A 22152-nucleotide genomic window follows, 5' to 3' on the forward strand; every position below is an offset into this window, starting at 1 on the left:
CTCCACTACATCGCTTCCCAAACTATTCCACTTCCTGACTACTCTGTGGCTGAAGAAATACTTCCTAACATCCCTTTGATTCATCTGTGTCTTCAACTTCCAACTGTGTCCCCTTGTTACTGTGTCCAATCTCTGAAACATCCTGTCTTTGTCCACCTTGTCAATTCCTCTCAGTATTTTGTATGTCGTTATCATGTCCCCCCTATCTCTCCTGTTCTCCAGTGTCGTCAGGTTGATTTCCCATAACCTCTCCTCATAGGACATATCTCTTAGCTCTGGGACTAGTCTTGTTGCAAACCTTTGCACTTTCTCTAGTTTCTTTACATGCTTGGCTAGGTGTGGGTTCCAAACTGGTGCCGCATACTCCAATATGGGCCTAACGTACACGGTGTACAGGGTCCTGAATGATTCCTTATTAAGATGTCGGAATGCTGTTTGCCAGGCGCCCATATGCTGCAGCAGTTATCTGGTTGATGTGCGCTTCAGGAGATGTGCCTGGTGTTATACTCACCCCAAGATCTTTTTCCTTGAGTGATGTTTGTAGTCTCTGACCCACTAGACTGTACTCCATCTGCGGTCTTCTTTGCCCTTCCCCAATCCTCATGACTTTGCACTTGGTGGGATTGAACTCCAGGAGCCAGTTGCTGGACCAGGTCTGCAGCCTGTCCAGATCCCTTTGTAGTTCTGCCTGGTCTTCGATCGAGTGAATTCTTCTCATCAACTTCATGTCATCTGCAAACAGTGACACCTCGGAGTTTATTCCTTCCGTCATGTCGTTCACAAATACCAGAAACGGCACCTGTCAAGGTGTGTGCACCTCTCAAGGTATGTGTACCTCTCAAGATGTGTGTACCTCTCAAGGTGTGTACCTCTCAAGGTGTGTGTACCTCTCAAGGTGTGTGTACCTCTCAAGGTGTGTGTACCTCTCAAGGTGTGTGTACCTCTCAAGGTGTGTGTACCTCTCAAGGTGTTTGTACCTCTCAAGGTGCGAGTACCTCTCAAGGTGTGTGCACCTCTCAAGGTGTGTGTACCTCTCAAGGTGTGTGTACCTCTCAAGGTGTGTGTACCTCTATAGGTGTGTGTACCTCTCAAGGTGTGTGCACCTCTCAAGGTGTGTGTACCTCTCAAGGTGTGTGTACCTCTCAAGGTGTGTATACCTATCAAGGTGTGTGTACCTCTCAAGGTGTGTGTACCTCTCAAGGTGTGTGTACCTCTCAAGGTGTGTGTACCTCTCAAGGTGTGTATACCTCTCAAGGTGTGTGTACCTCTCAAGGTGTGTGTACCTCTCAAGGTGTGTGTACCTCTCAAGGTGTGTATACCTATCAAGGTGTGTGTACCTCTCAAGGTGTGTGCACCTCTCAAGGTGTGTGTACCTCTCAAGATGCGTGTACCTCTCAAGGTGTGTGCACCTCTCAAGGTGTGTGTACATCTCAAGGTGTGTGCACCTCTCAAGGTGTGTGTACCTCTCAAGGTGTGTGCACCACTCAAGGTGTGTGTACCTCTCAAGGCGTGTGTACCTCTCAAGGTGTGTGCACCTCTCAAGGTATGTGTGCCTCTCAAGGTGTGTGTACCTCTCAAGGTGTGTGTACCTCTCAAGGTGTGTATACCTATCAAGGTGTGTGCACCTCTCAAGGTGTGTGCACCTCTCAAGGTGTGTGTACCTCTCAAGGTGTGTGCACCTGTCAAGGTGTGTGCACCTGTCAAGGTGTGTGCACCTCTCAAGGTGTGTGTACCTCTCAAGATGTGTGTACCTCTCAAGGTGTGTGTACCTCTCAAGGTGTGTGTACCTCTCAAGGTGTGTGTACCTCTCAAGGTGTGTGTACCTCTCAAGGTGTGTGTACCTCTCAAGGTGTGTGTACCTCTCAAGGTGTGTGTACCTCTCAAGGTGTGTGTACCTCTCAAGGTGTGTGCGTACCTCTCAATGTGTGTACTCACCTAATTGTACTCACCTAATTGTGGTTCCAGGGGTCGAGACTCAGCTCCTGGCCCCGCCTCTTCACTGATCGCTACTGGGTCCTCTCTCTCTCTCTGCTTCCTGAGCTTTGCCATACCTCTTCTTAAAACTATGTATGGTTCCTGCCTCCACTACTTCACTTGCTAGGCTATTCCACTAGCTGACAACTCTATGACTGAAGAAATACTTCCTAACGTCCCTGTGACTCGTCTGAGTCTTGAGCTTCCAGTTGTGACCCCTTGTCCCTGTGTCCCCTCTCTGGAACATCCCATCTCTGTCCACCTTGTCTATTCCCCGCAGTATCTTGTATGTCGTTATCATGTCTCCCCTGACCCTTCTGTCCTCTAGTGTCGTCAGTCCGATTTCCCTTAACCTTTCCTCGTACGACATTCCCTTGAGCTCTGGGACTAGCCTTGTTGCAAACCTTTGTACTTTCTCTACCTTCTTGACGTGCTTGACCAGGTGTGGGTTCCAGACTGGTGCTGCATACTCCAGTATGGGCCTAACATACACAGTGTACAGTGTCTTGAACGATTCCTTATTAAGGTATCGGAACGCTATTCTCAGGTTTGCCAGGCGCCAGTATGCTCCAGCGGTTATTTGGTAATGTGTGTGCCTCCGGTGATGTGCTCGGTGTTATGGTCACCCCAAGGTCTTTCTCCCTGAGTGAGGTCTGTAGTCTTTGTCCACCTAGCCTATACTCTGTCTGCGGTCTTCTTTGCCCCTCCCCAATCTTCTAGACTTTGCATTTGGCTGGATTGAATTCGAGAAGCCAGTTACTGGACCACATGTCCAGCCTGTCCAGGTCTCTTTGCAGTCCTGCCTCATCCTCGTCCGATTTAATTCTTCTCATCAACATCACATCATTTGCGAACAGGGACACTTCAGAGTCTATTCCTTCCATCATGTCGTTCACATATATCAAAAATAGCACTGGTCCTAGAACTGACCCCTATGGGACCCCGCTCGTAACAGGCGCCCACTGTGATACCTCTTCACGTACCATGACTCGTTGCTGCCTCCCTGTCAGGTATTCCCTTATCCATTGCAGTGCCCTCCCTTTTACATGCGCCTGATCCTCCACCTTCTGCACTAATCTCTTGTGGGGAACTGTGTCAAAGGCCTTCCTGCAGTCTAGGAAAACGCAATCTACCCACCCCTCTCTCTCTCGTGTCTTACTTCTGTTACCTTGCCATAAAACTCCAGGAGGTTTGTGATACAGGATTTGCCTTCCATGAACCCATGCTGGTTTTCATTTATAATCTTGTTCCTTTCCAGGTGTTCGACCACTCTCCTCCTGATAATCTTCTCCATAACTTTGCACACAATACATGTCAGAGACACAGGTCTGTAGTTTGGTGCCTCGTTTCTGTTTCCTTTCTTAAATATGGGGACTACATTAGCTGTCTTCCATTTCTCAGGTAGTTGCCCAGTTTCAAGGGATGTGTTGAAGATTGTGGTTAGAGGCATGCACAGCATCTCTGCTCCTTCTCTAAGGACCCATGGGGAGATGTCCGGTCCCATCGCCTTTGAGGTGTCAAGGTCACTTAAGAGCTTCTTCACCTCCTCCTCAGTTGTTCGTATGTCATCCAACACTTGTTGGTATATTCCCTCTTGATGTTCCCTTCTGTGCTGTCTTCCCACAGCCCTTCCTGTCTCTACTGTAAAAACTTCCTTAAATCTCCTGTTCAGCTCCTCACATACCTCCTGATCATTTCTTGTGAGTTCTCCACCTTCTGTCCTTAATCTGATCACCTGGTCTTTGACTGTTGTCTTCCTCCTGATGTGGCTATACAACAGTTTCGGGTCAGTCTTGATTCTCGATGCTATGTCATTTTCATACTGTCGCTGGGCCTCCCTCCTTACCTGTGCGTTCTCATTCCTGGCTCTGCGACTGATCTCCCTATTTTCGTGTGTTCTCTGCCTTCTGTACTTTTTCCATTCTCTATTGCACTTTGTTTTTGCCTCCTTACACCTTCGGATAAACCAGGGGCTCGTTCTTGTCTTCCCGTTGTTACTGTTGTCCTTGGGAATAAACCTTTCCACTGCCTCCTTGCATTTTGTTGTTACATATTCCATCATTTCATTTACTGGCTTTCCTGCCAGTTCTCTGTCCCACTGGACCTCCTGCAGGAAGTTCTTCAACCCTATGTAGTCCCCTCTTTTATAGTCAGGCTTTTCCCATTCAACTCCTGTTATTCTCTCCACTTGCAGCTCTACTATGTATTCAAAGCACAGAACCACGTGGTCGCTAGCTCCTAGGGGACTCTCATACTTGATGTCCTCAATGTCTGAGCTGCCCAGGGTGAACACAAGGTCCAATCTTGCTGGTTCATCCTCCCCTCTCACTCTGGTAGTGTCCTTAACATGTTGGTGCATGAGGTTTTCCAGCACCACGTCCAACATCCTGGCTCTCCATGTTTCGGGACCCCCATGTGGCTCCAGGTTTTCCCAGTCGATCTCCCTGTGGTTGAAATCCCCCATAACCAGCAACTTTGCTCTGCTGGAGTGAGCTCTTCTTGCCACCTCAGCAAGTGTGTCCACCATTGCTCTGTTGCTCTCTTCATATTCCTCTCTTGGCCTCCTGCAGTTCTGTGGTGGATTATACATCACTGCAATGACCACTTTGTGTTCCCCAGACTGAAGTGTACCTGCTATGTAGTCTCTTTCTCCCGTCTCATCTATTCTTTCCATGTGTGCACCTCTCAAGGTGTGTGCACCTCTCAAGGTGTGTGTGCACCTCTCAAGGTGTGTGTGCACCTCTCAAGGTGTGTGTGCACCTCTCAAGGTGTGTGTGCACCTCTCAAGGTGTGTGTGCACCTCTCAAGGTGTGTGTGCACCTCTCAAGGTGTGTGTGCACCTCTCAAGGTGTGTGTGCACCTCTCAAGGTGTGTGTGCACCTCTCAAGGTGTGTGTGCACCTCTCAAGGTGTGTGTGCACCTCTCAAGGTGTGTGTGCACCTCTCAAGGTGTGTGTGTACCTCTCAAGGTGTGTGTGTACCTCTCAAGGTGTGTGTGTACCTCTCAAGGTGTGTGTGTACCTCTCAAGGTGTGTGCACCTCTTGTAAGTGGCATCCCAGTGACCCCACGTTACAGCGTCCCACGCTGTTTCTCAAGTCACGTGTTCAGCGTCACTTGTATGCTGCTGTTGTTGGTCAGCTCAGCACAGCTGTTTCAGCAAGCCAGAGGTGAGTTTTGTGGTGATTTCTGCATCCAGTGTGAGCTTCTCCACGTGTTTGTGGGAGAGGAGGAAGTGGCCATATGCCTCCCTCGCCTCCACTCACCCACGCTCCTCGCCACCACACTACCATACACTCACCACTGCCCACTCCCTCTGCTGTGTTTTCTGCCGTTTTCCATGTCAATTCATTGCCAGAGCTGTGTATCCGAGTGCCCGAGACCACTCGAAGCTACGTGGATCACTAAGCCCCCTGGATCAGCAAGTCAAGTAGATCAGCACGCCACGTGGATCCCGACACCACGTGGGTGTGGGCGATGTCACGTAGACCTACGAGCCACGTGAGTTACGGAGCCAGATGTCCCAGGCCACATGCTGTGGTCTGCTGCCTGCATCACATTGACGTCACCCACGATGCTGCCCGACTTCATGACTTCACGATGTCTGCCTGACGTCACCTCAAGATGTCTGCTGACGTCAGTGCTGCTGACGTCAACTCGCGACATCACGCCTGACATCACATGATGTCACATCGAGTGTTTCCAGTAAATATTTCAGTATTGTCGAGAAGATTGAGAGAAGATATATGTCATGTGTTAATTAATTCCTCTCAGTCAGTGTTCTCATATTGGTGTACCACATGTACCGCAGGTGTGTTTAAAGTTTCCGTGTGTCCAGTGAGGTCTGAGCCAGACCTGAGCAGCACCACTGTTATAAGTCACCCTATGTGACCAGTGCGTTTGACAGCTATCAGACAGCCCCGAGTGACCGAGCCCTCTTGTACAGAAAGCTTTTATGCTCGTCGCTCGTGATGTTCTGCAGAATTGTACCTGCTACGATTCCCATCAAGATTTGTTTCACTTCACCTCCAGACCTTTAGAGTGCAGTTATATGTAGAGAAACAAGCCTGGGAACGCTTAGACTGTACTGTCTGCACAGACAGCCTATGCTGTTTGCCAGCTTAGTTCATATTTCACGGCACTAAGGTGCTGCCCTCTGTAGCCAGGCCTCTCGGTGGGCACGCCAGCCTGCCCGCCCTTGCCATGCTCTCACTCTGGCCACACTCATCATGCAGACAAGAAGGCCTACTCTCTCTCCCTCGTGGGCATGGCCCTCCCTGGCCATGGGCACAACACACAAGCCTGTGTACCCACCACGACTTAACAAATAATCTCATTAAACACTCTCAAGGTGTGTGCACCTATCAAGGTGTGTGCACCTATCAAGGTGTGTGCACCTATCAAGGTGTGTGCACCTGTCAAGGTGTGTGCACCTGTCAAGGTGTGTGCACCTGTCAAGGTGTGTGCACCTGTCAAGGTGTGTGCACCTGTCAAGGTGTGTGAACCTCTCAAGGTGTGTGCACCTCTCAAGGTGTGTGCACCTCTCAAGGTGTGTGCACCTCTCAAGGTGTGTGCACCTCTCAAGGTGTGTGCACCTCTCAAGGGGTGTGCACCTCTCAAGGGGTGTGCACCTCTCAAGGGGTGTGCACCTCTCAAGGGGTGTGCACCTCTCAAGGGGTGTGCACCTCTCAAGGTGTGTGCACCTCTCAAGGTGTGTGCACCTCTCAAGGGGTGTGCACCTCTCAAGGGGTGTGCACCTCTCAAGGTGTGTGCACCTCTCAAGGTGTGTGCACCTCTCAAGGTGTGTGCACCTCTCAAGGTGTGTGCACCTCTCAAGGTGTGTGCACCTCTCAAGGTGTGTGCACCTCTCAAAGGGGTGTGCACCTCTCAAAGGGGTGTGCACCTCTCAAGGGATGTGCACCTCTCAAGGGATGTGCACCTCTCAAAGGGGCGTGCTCCTCTCAAAGGGGCGTGCACCTCTCAAAGGGGCGTGCTCCTCTCAAAGGGGCGTGCACCTCTCAAAGGGGCGTGCACCTCTCAAAGGAGTGTGCACCTCTCAAAGGGGTGTGCACCTCTCAAAGGGGTGTGCACCTCTCAAAGGGGTGTGCACCTCTCAAAGGTGTGTGCACCTCTCAAGGGGTTTGCACCTTTCAAAGGGTGTGCACCTCTCAAACGGGAGTGCACCTCTCAAAGGGGTGTGCACCTCTCAAAGGGGGTGGGGTGTACGTGGGGGGCTGGTTCTAGTGTGTATGGTAGCGTAGTTCCTGGTTTTCCCTACAAAGTACCATTATATGGCACTCTACAGGGCGTGTACGTTGTTGTGGGTACCTGTGCCTGCGTACGCAGGTACCCACGATCATACCACGCTAGTGGTATGATCGTGAGTACCTGCGTATCAAGGTGTGAGTACCTGGCAATCAAGGTGTGGTCTTACTGTTTCAGTTCCGGAGGCTTATTGTAATGGTTGCAATAATTATTAGGCCTGAGGCCTGGGTAGCTGAGGTGGTAATTAGGCAGTGTATCGTTCATTTACCATTACTCACACCTGTAATTATCTCTGGGACTAGTCTTGTTGTGTACCTTTGCACTCTCTCTAGTTTCTTAACATGTTTTGCAGGTGTTGATTCCTTGCAGGTGTTGATTCCTTGCAGGTGTTGCATAGTCTAAACTGAACCTGACATATGTTGTATAAGAAGTCCGGAGTGACTGTTCTGGGGGTCAGCGCCCCCGCGGCTCAGTCGTTGATCAGGCCTCCGGTGAATCAGGACCTGATCTACCATTCCGTTACTGATGCCCGCTTATTGTCTGCATCGCAATTGGGCCGTGCAGACCCCCTTGCCTGACGCTCCTCAGTAACCTGACAGCAGTGGTACGAGGAGGTGTTGTGCATTCGCTGCCTGGATGAGGTAGTGCGGATGTGCTTTGCACCCCTCTACTGTTTCCCAGACGAGCTAATCAGTCAACGACATGGCGCCAGGTGTTCGCAGGAGAGTGAATACTGTGGGCATTGAACTTATTAGTGGGGCTTTAACACCTACGTCAGTCGATGTGTTATTGCCCAAAATTATACGAGAGACATATGGCATCAGAGACGAGGATTTATATGGAGTGGCACTGAACGGTGTATATAGAATTTTCGTGAAAGTGCTAACTGCTCAAGTATACGAGGCTTTGGTTGATCGTTACCAAGATGTCAGCATTACTGTAACACCGGCAGTGAGGGTCAAGTTGATTGATGTATCACGACATTATTCGTGGGTTAAGCTCCGCAACGTGCCTTTTGAGGCTGATGAGGTAGATATTCGAAATGTTTTCGAACGTTATGGAACTGTACATCTGGCCCAACCTGGCAAATGGGTAAAAGGTGCTTACACAGGATTTCCTGAGGGTTCTTTTAATCTCAAGATGACGCTTAGGCATCCTATACCCTCGTATGTATATCTCGAAGAGTTTAGAACCCAGGTGATGGTAGCGTATGCGGGGCAGAGACGTACGTGCCGACTGTGTGGCGAATTTGACCATATGGCGGCAGACTGTGGCAAGCGGAGTATGGCTCCTGGGCCGGCAAGGGGCGGAGCACCTGCGCATGAGCACCCAATGCCTAAGGAAGAACGGGGGCAAGGAGGAGGGCGTGGTCGCATGTGGAGTGAAGAGGTAGTGGCTCCTCCAGTGGAATCGGAAGAAGTGGTGATCCATGAATCACCTGGCCCATCAACAGTGGCTCCTGGGCCGGCAAGGGGCGGAGCACCTGCGCATGAGCACCCAATGCCTAAGGAAGAACGGGTGCAAGGAGGAGGGCGTGGTCGCATGTGGAGTGAAGTGGTGGTGGCTCCTCCTGGGGAATCGGAAGAAGTGGTGATCCATGAATCACCTGGCCCATCAACAGTACAGTTGTCAAGTGAGGAGGTACAGGAGGGCGCAGCAGTGAAGGCTATTGAGGAGGAGTTGGAGACGGTGATACAGGCTATGTTGCAGTCTACGGAGGTGGAGAGTTACAGCGAACAAGACCCTGGGATCAGGGTAGAAGGTGTGTGTGGGGAAGGGGAGGATCAGGTGGCACCTGTGGTGGACAGTGCGAGTGCCATGGAGGGGCATGGAGGCAGATTAAGGGTGGTAGAGGTGGAAGTCCATTGTGCTGGCTCCCAGGACTCAGATATGGAAACTGAGGGAGCTACAAGGAAAAGGGCAGCAGCGTCAGATTCGGACGATGTTCTGACACCGGCGCAAAGGCCGGGGAAAAAGACATGGGGTTCTGGTACCCAGAGTGACTCTGCGAGAGGGCCACAACAGAAGGGGGGGGGGATGGTTGGGAAGGAGGGGGGAAACTGTGGCAAAGGCACAGTCCAGGGGAACAGTCTGAAAGGGAAGAATCTTGACATGAGGCGGGGAAGGAAACCTTAAGCTGGCCTCAGGTGTGTAACAATAAATATTAATGGTCTGTGTGATGGTGTTAAACGGGAGTGCTTCAGGATGTTTTTGAATAGGTATAAGGTTGACGTAGCTTTTGTGCAGGAGCACAATTTTAAGCTTGGTCGTGAATTAGTGGTCCCTGGGTATCAGGCTTATGTGTTGCCGTCTGAGCGTTTAAAAGGAGGAGTGGGTGTGTTGATCAGGGAGGCGGGCCCGTTTGTATTGCATAGGAAAGAGGGGGGGAGGGGGGAGAGTATTACGTGTGGAAGGATGGTGGATGGGAGAGAGAGTGGCGTTTGTGTGTGTGTATGCCCCAGCAGAAAGTGACGTGAAAGTGAAGATGGATTTTGTGCGGGAGGAGCTCGTGTATTACCTACGCACGTTACCGTCTGTCGCGATTGTGGGGGGGGATTGGAATTGTGTAATTAAGAAGACAGACGTGGAACCCAGAGGAGCGGGATATTTTTCCTCAGTCTTGGGGGGCCTGCTTAGAGATCTTCAGTTACGTGATGCTTTCGGGGGAGGTCTGTGGGAGGTGGAACATACGTTTATAAGAAGGGGATATGCGGCTCGTTTGGACAGGTTATATTTATCTCGGAGGGTTTTGGTAGAGTCTTTTAAAACTATAGAGATGGTGTCTTCTGATCATAGGGCGGTATTAGTGGAGGTGGGATGGGATGCTTTGGCTCGTAGGCAGGGAAGTTATTGGAAACTGAACACGATGGTTTTGGGGGATAGGGAGGGAGTGGAAGCGTTTGCAATATTTTGGGAACAGCTCTGTGCCGACAGAAGAACTGAGGAAGACGTGGTAGGATGGTGGGATAGTGTGGCTAAGTTACGAATATGTCATTTTTATGTGAGGGAGGGCAAACGCATTAATCAATTGCGGTATGGTTTGTCAAATTACTTAGAATCTAGATTACGGAATTGTTACGAGGGGGGGGCGGTGGCCGGGGAGTACCCGGTGGAGGATATACACATGTTGAAGGACAGAATACGGGATTTGCAAGAAGAACGTTTTGCAGCTGTACGGGTACAGGCGGGGTTAGACGAAGTACTCTGGGGCGACAAGCCATCAGCTTGTGTGCTGCGAGGACAGAAGGTACGACAGCGAACGACTACAATACCAGGTTTGCAAGTCATATCTTCTGTGGGGGGTTTTAGAGAGGGTCAGGTATTAAGGGACACCAAGGGGACGAGTGCATATGCAGATAGATGGTTTGAGGAATATGGGAAAAGTAGTGGGGTGGATGGTGAGGTTCTTGGGAAGGTATGTGAGTATGTGCCGTGTAAACTGGGGAGGAGTGATCGGGAGGCACTGGGTGGGGTCATTGAGGAGGGGGAAATATGGAGAGCCCTTATGGACATGAAGGGTAAGGCACCCGGGATCGATGGTTTACCTAGTGAATTTTATGTACAGCACTGGGGTCTGCTTAGGGGTTTCCTAGTAAGGTTAATGAATGCCATGAAAGACGGAGGTAAGATGGGAGAATCTCAGGCAACGGCGGTGGTGGTGTTGGTCCCAAAGGGTAAACAGCAGAGTACCCTTCGGGATTATCGAGCCATTTCATTGCTTTGTGCTGATTATAAATTATTTGCGAAAATTCTTGGGAATCGGCTTAAATGTGTTGTGGGGAGGGTCGTGTTTGAGTCTCAGTTTGGTTTACCTGGTAGGTCAATGAGCGTGGGCCACGGGATTATCAAGGGGTTCCTGGAGGACATGGAAAGGGAAAGAGGAGCGTTGGTGGCGTTGGATTGGCAAGGGGCTTATGATAGGGTGGAAAGAAAGGCTTTGAGGGATATTCTCCTACGACAGGGGTTTGGCGAAGAAATAGTGGGGTGGGTGGATACGCTGTACTCAAATGCGAAGGTAAGGGTGCAAATCAATGGGTGTGTGGGGGGGGGTGTCAACATGGAGAGGGGTCTTCGGCAGGGATGTCCTTTATCACAAATATTGTTTGCATGTGTTCAGGATCCCTTTTATAGGATGGTGGAGGATCGTCTAAGGCCGGGGGGGAGGGATGGTGAGCTGAAGCCATGGCCTGGTTTGGTGGGCTATGTTGATGATACCACTATTTTGGCAAGTGAGGAGACACGGTTAGGACTTTTGGGGGAAGTTGTACACACTTTTGGGAGAGCTACTGGGATGAAGGTAAATCTGGAAAAGTCAATGATCATGGGGCTGGGAGAGTGGACAGAGAGATTAGAGTGGGGATGTGATGTTGTGCAGCGGAGGACCAGGAGTCTGAAAATCTGCGGTGTCATGTATGAGGCTGACCTGAGTGCTGCAAGGGTTAGCAATTCGAATAGGATGGTGGAACAGGTGCAGCGACGGTTGGGAATGCTGCGACCTCACCATTTAACCCTTAGGCAGCGTGTAATTGTCATCAATGTATTACTACATAGTAAAGTCTGGTTTGTTTCGGCTGTGATGCCGTTAACAGGAACGGCGATCACGAGTATTCTTAGAATGGTGTTCAAATTTTTGTGGGGTTCAGGGTGCAACTGGTTGCGAAGGGAGGTAGTGACATTGCCGGTATGTAGGGGAGGGTTGGGTTTGTTGGACTTGAGAAAGCGCGTGAAATGTGTGTTTATTAAGAGGGAAGTGATGAGTGCAGGTGGATGGAGGGAGGGTCAGCTAGATAAGGTACATGCTCACCTGAGGAAATGGTATGGAGGGGCGGAAATGAAGGAATGCGAGACAGTGTTACGCGCCTTAATGTTAGCCAGGGAACCAGGAAAAGTAAAGGTGGGAACTTTGTGTAAATTGTTAGAGAGACATGTAGTGGCGCCGGTTGAAGGGATCTACCCCATGTATGCATGGGATGTAATATGGCGAAGGTTTAGTAAATTAAGGATACGACCTAGGGCGCGTGAGGTTATGTACCGTTTCCTGCATGGGATTTTGCCAACGGGAGCGATGCTCCGAGACAGGAGGGTTATTGAGGGTGGGGGGTGTGGCAGATGCAGTGGGGAAGAGACTGCGTATCATGTCGTCTATTTTTGTGAAGGTTTGGAGTGCATCAGGGTATGGATGCGTAAGGTAGTGGTGAGGGTGGGGGGCCAAGGTGTGTCGGTATTGCGAGCGTTGAGTCTTGATATGAGTGGTGTGGAGGAGAGTGTGGTAAGAGGTTTAGCATATGTCATCGTGGACTACATATATGTTTTATGGGGTATGAGGGGGAAGGTGGGTGGGGATGTGCTGAGAAGGACTTTGGCGGCGACGTTTTATCGAACTTTGTGTCGCAACAGAGACATTTTTGGGAAAAGGTGGGAAGAGTATTTTTCTGAAGGTTATAGAGGACTAACAATAGGGAATTTATTGGCGTTATAAGGGGCTTTAACTGCCGGGGTGAGTGGGTTGGTAAAAGGGGGGGGGGGTTCAGGGGATTTCAACGGGCTCACCTCCTTGGGAATGCAGTGATGTGGTTGGGTGTGATTGGAGGTACTAGTGTGTGACCAGATGAGAGGTTGTGCAAGATAAGTTTTGCTTAGTTCCCTTGATGGGGAAGGTGTAAGGAGCAGATTAAATATATAACATGTATTAATGTATAACCTATAAATTATATAACATGTATATTTCTTTGGTAGAGTATTATGTTCCACTTGCACTGGTATTGCAATTGAATTTGAATTTTCTTGAGAGGGTTTTCCTTTCACTATTTCCTTGAAGCACTGAGTTATTTTTGTTTTATTGTAACGTGGGCCAGCATCAGTTTTGGTAGTAATTACCTATTATTATTGTTCTTATTTAAGGTATTGTAATTTAGGTAGTCCTGTACCATTCATGGTTGTAAATAATGCTTCCTCAAGTGACATGTGTCATAATAATCCTAAATTGAGGATAATTAATGTCATGATTATTCAGGTTGGTGATGGGGTTAGTTTTCAATGTGTGTGTGTGAGTGGGGGGGGGAGGGATGATGGGTCACCTGTGTTGCAGCACAGGTTTCTTAATAAGGCATATTGTAGGTCTGGTGTATTTGTTGCGAGTGGTATTATGGGTGATTGTCATTAAGCTTGGAGCATTATTGTGTTGAGGTTGTAATTTTAGGAGTTTTATTAATAGCCATTTTGTGGCCTTTGTTATTATAACTTTATTCCTTCTTAAATTGTGATATGTTATAAAAACTTGTATATAGTAGACTGTCAGATGTTGCCTGGATTGTTTTGTGTTTATATATTGTTTTACTGATGTTGTCCTTGATCATTTTTTTATATATGTACCTATTAATATCTGTACATGAAGTTTTTAAATAAAATATAAAAAAAACTGATGCCCGCTCATACTTGAGTGTAACAATCACAGCCTGACTGATCAAGTGCTGGCTTTAGGTATCTGTTCAGCTCCTTCTTGAAGACAGCCAGGGGTCTTAATGACAGCCAGGGGTCTTGAAGACAGCCAGAGGTCTGAAAGACAGCCAGGGGTCTTAAACACAGCCAGGGGTCTTAAAGACAGCCAGGGGTCTTAAAGACAGCCAGGGGTCTTAAAGACAGCCAGGGGTCTTGAAGACAGCCAGAGGTCTACAATAGTTCTTATTACGTCCTCACATAAGAACGAGAAGTGACAATCACAGTGATAATTAACTCACACATCAGCTCCAGCGATCATCTACGTTATTATAACCAACATGAAGCGCTAAACCTTGCTAATTAACAGGAATTTAACATTCCCTTAAAAAATACCAGGTATATTCTCCAGGTATATTAAAATTAAATGTATAACAACTCCAGAGTGAGAGAGAATAAATTTATTTTTTTTACCCAGTTTATAATAGTTTAAATATTTTATGTAAATATCTTAAAAATGTTAATAATTTAACAAAAATTTTTATGGTAGTTTTTAGCATTCTTATCATTGTTTTTTTTTCTATAAAAGAAAAATATTATAACTATCAGGACTTTTTGATAATTTAATATTTAACAAATATTCCAGATTTTTGGAAATATTTGCTAACATTTTAAATCGTAAACTAATATAATAATTATTTTCACAAGTTTGTTAATGTACAAATAATTAGTTAACCAAATTATCATACATAATAACATAAATTATCCAGGATAATCCAAAAAAGTCAGGAAACACAAATTTCTCTGCTGTCTGTGTCAAGTTTTACAACTCACTTGCCGCGAGTTCGAGCCCCACCGGTCCAGTGGTTTGTTTACAATCGTGAGTCATGATGAGAGTTTTGAGGGGACATGAGCTAGAGTTCGTCACAATTAGACTCCCGGAAAATTATCTGTGATAACTTATATTTGAGGTCACAATGGTGGCTCATGCTAACCTTCCCATGATGTTGTAGCTGGGCTCAGGAGCTACACTCTGACATAATAATGGTAATATCTTTATCTGTATATTTGTGCAAATTAGGTCACTTTTGTCCCAGGATGAGACCCACACCAGTCCACTAACACCCAGGATGTGACCCACACCAGTCCACTAACACCCAGGATGCCACCCACACCAGTCCACTAACACCCAGGATGTGACCCACACCAGTCCACTAACACCCAGGATGTGACCCACACCAGTCCACTAACACCCAGGATGTGACCCACACCAGTCCACTAACACCCAGGATGTGACCCACACCAGTCCACTAACACCCAGGATGTGACCCACACCAGTCCACTAACACCCAGGATGTGACCCACACCAGTCCACTAACACCCAGGATGTGACCCACACCAGTCCACTAACACCCAGGATGTGACCCACACCAGTCCACTAACACCCAGGATGCCACCCACACCAGTCCACTAACACCCAGGATGCCACCCACACCAGTCCACTAACACCCAGGATGCGACCCACACCAGTCCACTAACACCCAGGATGTGACCCACACCAGTCCACTAACACCCAGGATGTGACACACACCAGTCCACTAACACCCAGGATGCCACCCACACCAGTCCACTAACACCCAGGATGCCACCCACACCAGTCCACTAACACCCAGGATGCCACCCACACCAGTCCACTAACACCCAGGATGCCACCCACACCAGTCCACTAACACCCAGGATGTGACCCACACCAGTCCACTAACACCCAGGATGTGACCCACACCAGTCCACTAACACCCAGGATGTGACCCACACCAGTCCACTAACACCCAGGATGTGACCCACACCAGTCCACTAACACCCAGGATGTGACCCACACCAGTCCACTAACACCCAGAATGTGACCCACACCAGTCCACTAACACCCAGGATGTGACCCACACCAGTCCACTAACACCCAGGATGTGACCCACACCAGTCCACTAACACCCAGGATGTGACCCACACCAGTCCACTAACACCCAGGATGTGACCCACACCAGTCCACTAACACCCAGGATGTGACCCACACCAGTCCACTAACACCCAGGATGTGACCCACACCAGTTTACCTGGAGTTTACCTGGAGAGAGTTTCGGGGGTCAACGCCCCCGCGGCCCGGTCTGTGACCAGGCCTCCTGGTGGATCAGCGCCTGATCAACCAGGCTGTTGCTGCTGGCTGCACGCAAACCAACGTTCGAGCCACAGCCCGGCTGATCAGGAACTGACTTTAGGTGCTTGTCCAGTGCCAGCTTGAAGACTGCCAGGGGTCTGTTGGTAATCCCCCTTATGTGTGCTGGGAGGCAGTTGAACAGTCTCGGGCCCCTGACACTTATTGTATGGTCTCTTAACGTGCTAGTGACACCCCTGCCAGTCTACTAACACCCAGGATGCCACCCACACCAGTCCACTAACACCCAGGATGCGACCCACACCAGTCCACTAACACCCAGGATGTGACCCACACCAGTCCACTAACACCCAGGATGTGACCCACACCAGTCCACTAACACCCAGGATGTGACCCACACCAGTCCACTAACACCCAGGATGTGACCCACACCAGTCCATTAACTCGTCGAAATGTTTCTACCTCACCAGGAATCGAACCCAGGACCTCCGTGTGTGAAGCGAGAGCCTTGCCAGCCAGGCCATGGGGTCACCCAGCCAGGCCACGGGGTCACCCTGCCAGGCCATGGGGTCACCCAGCCAGGCCACGGGGTCACCCAGCCAGGCCACGGGGTCACCCAGCCAGGCCACGGGGTCACCCAGCCAGGCTCCTGACGTTGATGAGTGGGGCTCTTGATCTAGGGAATTGGATCAGTGCTCCAGTTCCCTGAATTAAGCCTCAATAATAAATATCTTCCGATCTAGTGAAGTTAGCCTAACAAACTCTCCGTTTTTTCTTACTCAAAATCAAAGAAAACGTTTAGAAAAGGTAATAATTTATACGGTTGCGACAACTCTTCATATTATGGCCTATTTTATTAATTTTAGAGTATGTTTCATGTTTCTATGTTTACCTGGAGAGAGTTCCGGGGGTCAACGCCCCCGCGGCCCGGTCTGTGACCAGGCCTCCTGGTGGATCAGAGCCTGATCAACCAGGCTGTTGCTGCTGGCTGCATGCAAACTAACGTACGAGCCACAGCCCGGCTGATCAGGAACCGACTTTAGGTGCTTGTCCAGTGCCAGCTTGAAGACTGCCAGGGGTCTGTTGGTAATCCCCCTTATGTGTGCTGGGAGGCAGTTGAACAGTCTCGGGCCCCTGACACTTATTGTATGGTCTCTTAACGTGCTAGTGACACCCCTGCTTTTCAGTGGGGGGATGTTGCATCGTCTGCCAAGTCTTTTGTGTTGTGGGGAGGGTCGTGTTTGAGTCTCAGTTTGGGTTGCCTGGTAGGTCAATGGGCGAGGGCCACGGGATCATAAAGGGGTTCCTGGAGGACATGGAAAGAGGAAGAGGGGCGTTGGTGGCGTTGGATTGGCAAGGGGCTTATGACAGGGTGGAAAGAAAGGCTTTGAGGGATATTCTCCTACGACAGGGGTTTGGCGAAGAAATAGTGGGGTGGGTGGATACGTTGTATTCAAACGCGAAGGTAAGGGTGCAAATCAATGGGTGTGTGGGGGAGGGAGTCACCATGGAGCGGGGTCTTCGGCAGGGATGTCCATTATCACAACTTTTGTTTGCATGTGTTCAGGATCCCTTTTATAGGATGGTGGAGGATCGTCTAAGGACAGGGGATGGGGATGGTGAGCAGAAGCCTTGGCCTGGTTTGGTGGGCTATGTTGATGATACAACTGTTTTGGTGAGTGAGGAGACACGGTTAGGACTTTTGGAGGAAGTTGGACACAATTTTGGGAGAGCTACTGGGATGAAGGTAAATCTGGAAAAGTCAATGATAATGGGGTTGGGAGAGTGGGCAGGGAGATTAGATTGGGGATGTGATTTTGTGCAGCGGAGAACCAGGAGTCTGAAAATCTGTGGTGTCGTTTATGAGGCTGACCTGAGTGCTGCAAGGATTAGCAATTCGAATAGGATGGTGGAACAGGTGCAGCGACGTTTGGGAATGCTGCGACCTCACCATTTAACCCTTAGGCAACGTGCAATCGTCATCAATGTATTACTATATAGTAAAGTCTGGTTTGTTTCGGCTGTGATGCCGTTAACAGGAGCGGCGATCACGAGTATTCTTAGAATGGTGTTCAAATTTTTGTGGGGCTCAGGTTGCAACTGGTTGCGAAGGGAGGTAGTGACATTGCCGGTATGTAGGGGAGGGTTAGGTTTGTTGGACTTGAGAAAGCGCGTGAAATGTGTTTTTAATAAGAGGGAAGTGATAAGTGTAGGTGCATGGGCGGGGGGGCAGCTAGATAAGGTACATGCTCACCTGAGGAAATGGTATGGAGGGGCGGAAATGAAGGAATGTGAAACAGTGTTACGTGCTTTAGTGTTAGCCAGGGAACCGGGAAAAGTAAAGGTGGGAACTTTATGTAAATTGTTAGAGAGACATGTAGTGGCGCCGGTTGAAGGGATCTACCCCATGTATGCATGGGATGTAATATGGCGAAGATTTAGTAAATTAAGGATACGACCTAGGGCGCGTGAGGTTATGTACCGTTTCCTGCATGGGATTTTGCCATCGGGAGCGATGCTCCGAGATAGGAGGGTTATCGAGGGTGGGGGTTGTGGCAGATGCAGTGGGGAAGAGACTGCGTATCATGTTGTCTATTTTTGTGAAGGTTTGGAGTGCATCAGGGTATGGAAGAATAAGGTTGTGGTGAGGGTGGGGGGTCAAGGTGTGTCGGTATTGCGAGCGTTGAGTCTTGATATGAGTGGTGTGGATGAGGGTGTGGTAAGGGGTTTAACATATGTAATCGTGGACTACATATATGTTTTGTGGGGTATGAGGGGGAAGGAGGGTGGGGATGTGCTGAGAAGGACTTTGGCGGCGACGTTTTATCGAACCTTGTGTCGCAACAGAGACATTTTTGGGAAAAGGTGGGATGAGTTTTTTTCCGAGGGTTATAGAGGCCTAACAATAGGGAATTTATTGGCGTTATAAGGGGTTTTAACTGCCGGGGTGAGTAGGGTGGTAAAAGGGAGGGGGGGGTCAGGGGTATTCAACGGGCTCACCTCCTTGGGTGCGCAATGATGGGTGATTGGGTGTGATTGGAGGTACTCGTGTGGGTCTAGATGAGAGGTTGTGAAAGATTAGTTTAGCTTAGTTCCCTTGATGGGGAAGGTGTAAATGGCAGTTTAAATATATAAATTATATAATATGTATATTTTCCTTTGGTAGCGTATTATGTTTCGCTTGTACTGGTCTTGCAACTTAATTTTAAACTTTTCTTGAGAGGATATTACTTTCACTATGTTCCTTGAAGAACCGAGTTATTTTGTCTTTTGTTACGTGTTCCTGCATCAGATTTAAAGTAATTACCTATTATGTAAACATGTGTGGATAAGGATTAGTTCTCTAGATTAAAATTTTTGTATCTATATTAGTAAGTAATACTAGTTAGGCACGTGCTAGAAGGCACAGTGAGAGTATAGTCTTGTGGAATGTGTGTTACGTTATTGGTAAGTTTGTATGTGGCGTGCTAGGTGTTATAAGGAGTTTGGTGTTGTTAAGTTACTAAAATCATGATGAACCTTTTGGATAATACTTATTCATGTCCTAGTCTAGGGTTCTTTAAATAATTTACATAGCCTAGTATTGTACCGCTAATGTAACATGTGGTGTATTATCTTGCTGTTACTGTGCAGTAATAGAACAATGTGTTGTATTATCTTGCTGTTAGTGTGCAGTAATAGAACAATGTGCTGTATTATCTTGCTGTTAGTGTGCAGTAATAGAACAATGTGCTGTATTATCTTGCTGTTAGTGTGCAGTAATAGAACAATGTGTTGTATTATCTTGCTGTTAGTGTGCAGTAATAGAACAATGTGCTGTATTATCTTGCTGTTAGTGTGCAGTAATAGAACAATGTGCTGTATTATCTTGCTGTTAGTGTGCAGTAATAGAACAATGTGTTGTATTATCTTGCTGTTAGTGTGCAGTAATAGAACAATGTGCTGTATTATCTTGCTGTTAGTGTGCAGTAATAGAACAATGTGTTGTATTATCTTGCTGTTAGTGTGCGATCGACACCATGCCTAACCCTTCTAGGGTAGGGTAGGTGCCTGAGTCCGAGCTTTTAGCTCATAAGACTGTCATTCCCATTTGCTCCTTAGGGGCGGGGATGGCAGACCAGAGAGGCCTGGCTTGTGGCTAGGCCTGGGGACAGTTGGTCCCAAAGATGAGGAGGTACTTGTGCCTCCTCCCATGGGAGACCTAGGTCTCAGATACTCCCTAAAGAGGGAGCCAAGGCCGGGCCACCACTTGGAAAAGGCCCGGGCCGGGAGAATACCGGCTAATCTTTAATAATAATGTTAGTGTGCAGTAATAGAACAATGTGGTGTATTATCTTGCTGTTAGTGTGCAGTAATAGAACAATGTGGTGTATTATCTTGCTGTTAGTGTGCAGTAATAGAACAATGTGCTGTATTATCTTGTATTTTGAGCGTGAACTTCACGATATGCAATGTTTGGAAAGTTTGTAATTCATGGTTAACATTAATATTTGATATTATATTGGTGGTGTATATTCTTCTACTTATTACAGTGTATGTGTATAGGAATGTAATGTTTCATAACTGTTTTAGTCTGTAAATTTATGTTTTTGTGTCTTGTTGATGCACTACCAACTCTTAGGTAAATACTCATTAAGGTTTTGATGAGGTCAGTGTATGACCATTAATTAGGATAATTAATGTATGTTATTTAGAACGGTGACTGTACATACGGGGGGTGGGGAGTGTCAGCTGTGTCAGCTGTGTCTGCTGTGTCAGCTGTGTCAGCTGTGTCAGCTGTGTCTGCTGTGTCTGCTGTGTCAGCTGTGTCAGCTGTGTCTGCTGTGTCAGCTGTGTCAGCTGTGTCTGCTGTGTCAGCTGTGTCAGCTGTGTCAGCTGTGTCAGCTGTGTCAGCTGTGTCTGCTGTGTCTGCTGTGTCAGCTGTGTCAGCTGTGTCTGCTGTGTCAGCTGTGTCAGCTGTGTCTGCTGTGTCAGCTGTGTCAGCTGTGTCAGCTGTGTCAGCTGTGTCTGCTGTGTCTGCTGTGTCTGCTGTGTCAGCTGTGTCAGCTGTGTCTGCTGTGTCAGCTGTGTCTGCTGTGTCAGCTGTGTCAGCTGTGTCAGCTGTGTCAGCTGTGTCAGCTGTGTCTGCTGTGTCTGCTGTGTCAGCTGTGTCAGCTGTGTCTGCTGTGTCAGCTGTGTCAGCTGTGTCTGCTGTGTCAGCTGTGTCAGCTGTGTCAGCTGTGTCAGCTGTGTCAGCTGTGTCTGCTGTGTCAGCTGTGTCAGCTGTGTCAGCTGTGTCAGCTGTGTCTGCTGTGTCTGCTGTGTCAGCTGTGTCAGCTGTGTCTGCTGTGTCTGCTGTGTCAGCTGTGTCAGCTGTGTCTGCTGTGTCAGCTGTGTCAGCTGTGTCTGCTGTGTCAGCTGTGTCAGCTGTGTCAGCTGTGTCAGCTGTGTCTGCTGTGTCTGCTGTGTCTGCTGTGTCAGCTGTGTCTGCTGTGTCAGCTGTGTCTGCTGTGTCTGCTGTGTCAGCTGTGTCAGCTGTGTCTGCTGTGTCAGCTGTGTCAGCTGTGTCTGCTGTGTCTGCTGTGTCAGCTGTGTCAGCTGTGTCAGCTGTGTCTGCTGTGTCAGCTGTGTCTGCTGTGTCTGCTGTGTCTGCTGTGTCTGCTGTGTCAGCTGTGTCAGCTGTGTCTGCTGTGTCAGCTGTGTCAGCTGTGTCTGCTGTGTCTGCTGTGTCAGCTGTGTCAGCTGTGTCTGCTGTGTCAGCTGTGTCTGCTGTGTCTGCTGTGTCTGCTGTGTCAGCTGTGTCAGCTGTGTCTGCTGTGTCTGCTGTGTCTGCTGTGTCAGCTGTGTCAGCTGTGTCAGCTGTGTCTGCTGTGTCAGCTGTGTCTGCTGTGTCAGCTGTGTCAGCTGTGTCTGCTGTGTCTGCTGTGTCTGCTGTGTCAGCTGTGTCAGCTGTGTCTGCTGTGTCTGCTGTGTCTGCTGTGTCTGCTGTGTCTGCTGTGTCAGCTGTGTCTGCTGTGTCTGCTGTGTCAGCTGTGTCAGCTGTGTCTGCTGTGTCAGCTGTGTCTGCTGTGTCTGGTGTGTCTGCTGTGTCAGCTGTGTCAGCTGTGTCTGCTGTGTCAGCTGTGTCAGCTGTGTCTGCTGTGTCAGCTGTGTCTGCTGTGTCTGCTGTGTCTGCTGTGTCAGCTGTGTCAGCTGTGTCAGCTGTGTCAGCTGTGTCTGCTGTGTCAGCTGTGTCAGCTGTGTCAGCTGTGTCAGCTGTGTCAGCTGTGTCAGCTGTGTCTGCTGTGTCTGCTGTGTCAGCTGTGTCAGCTGTGTCTGCTGTGTCAGCTGTG

Source organism: Cherax quadricarinatus, chromosome 89 (genome assembly GCF_038502225.1).
Source record: "Cherax quadricarinatus isolate ZL_2023a chromosome 89, ASM3850222v1, whole genome shotgun sequence".
Classification (NCBI taxonomy): Eukaryota; Metazoa; Arthropoda; class Malacostraca; order Decapoda; family Parastacidae; genus Cherax; species Cherax quadricarinatus.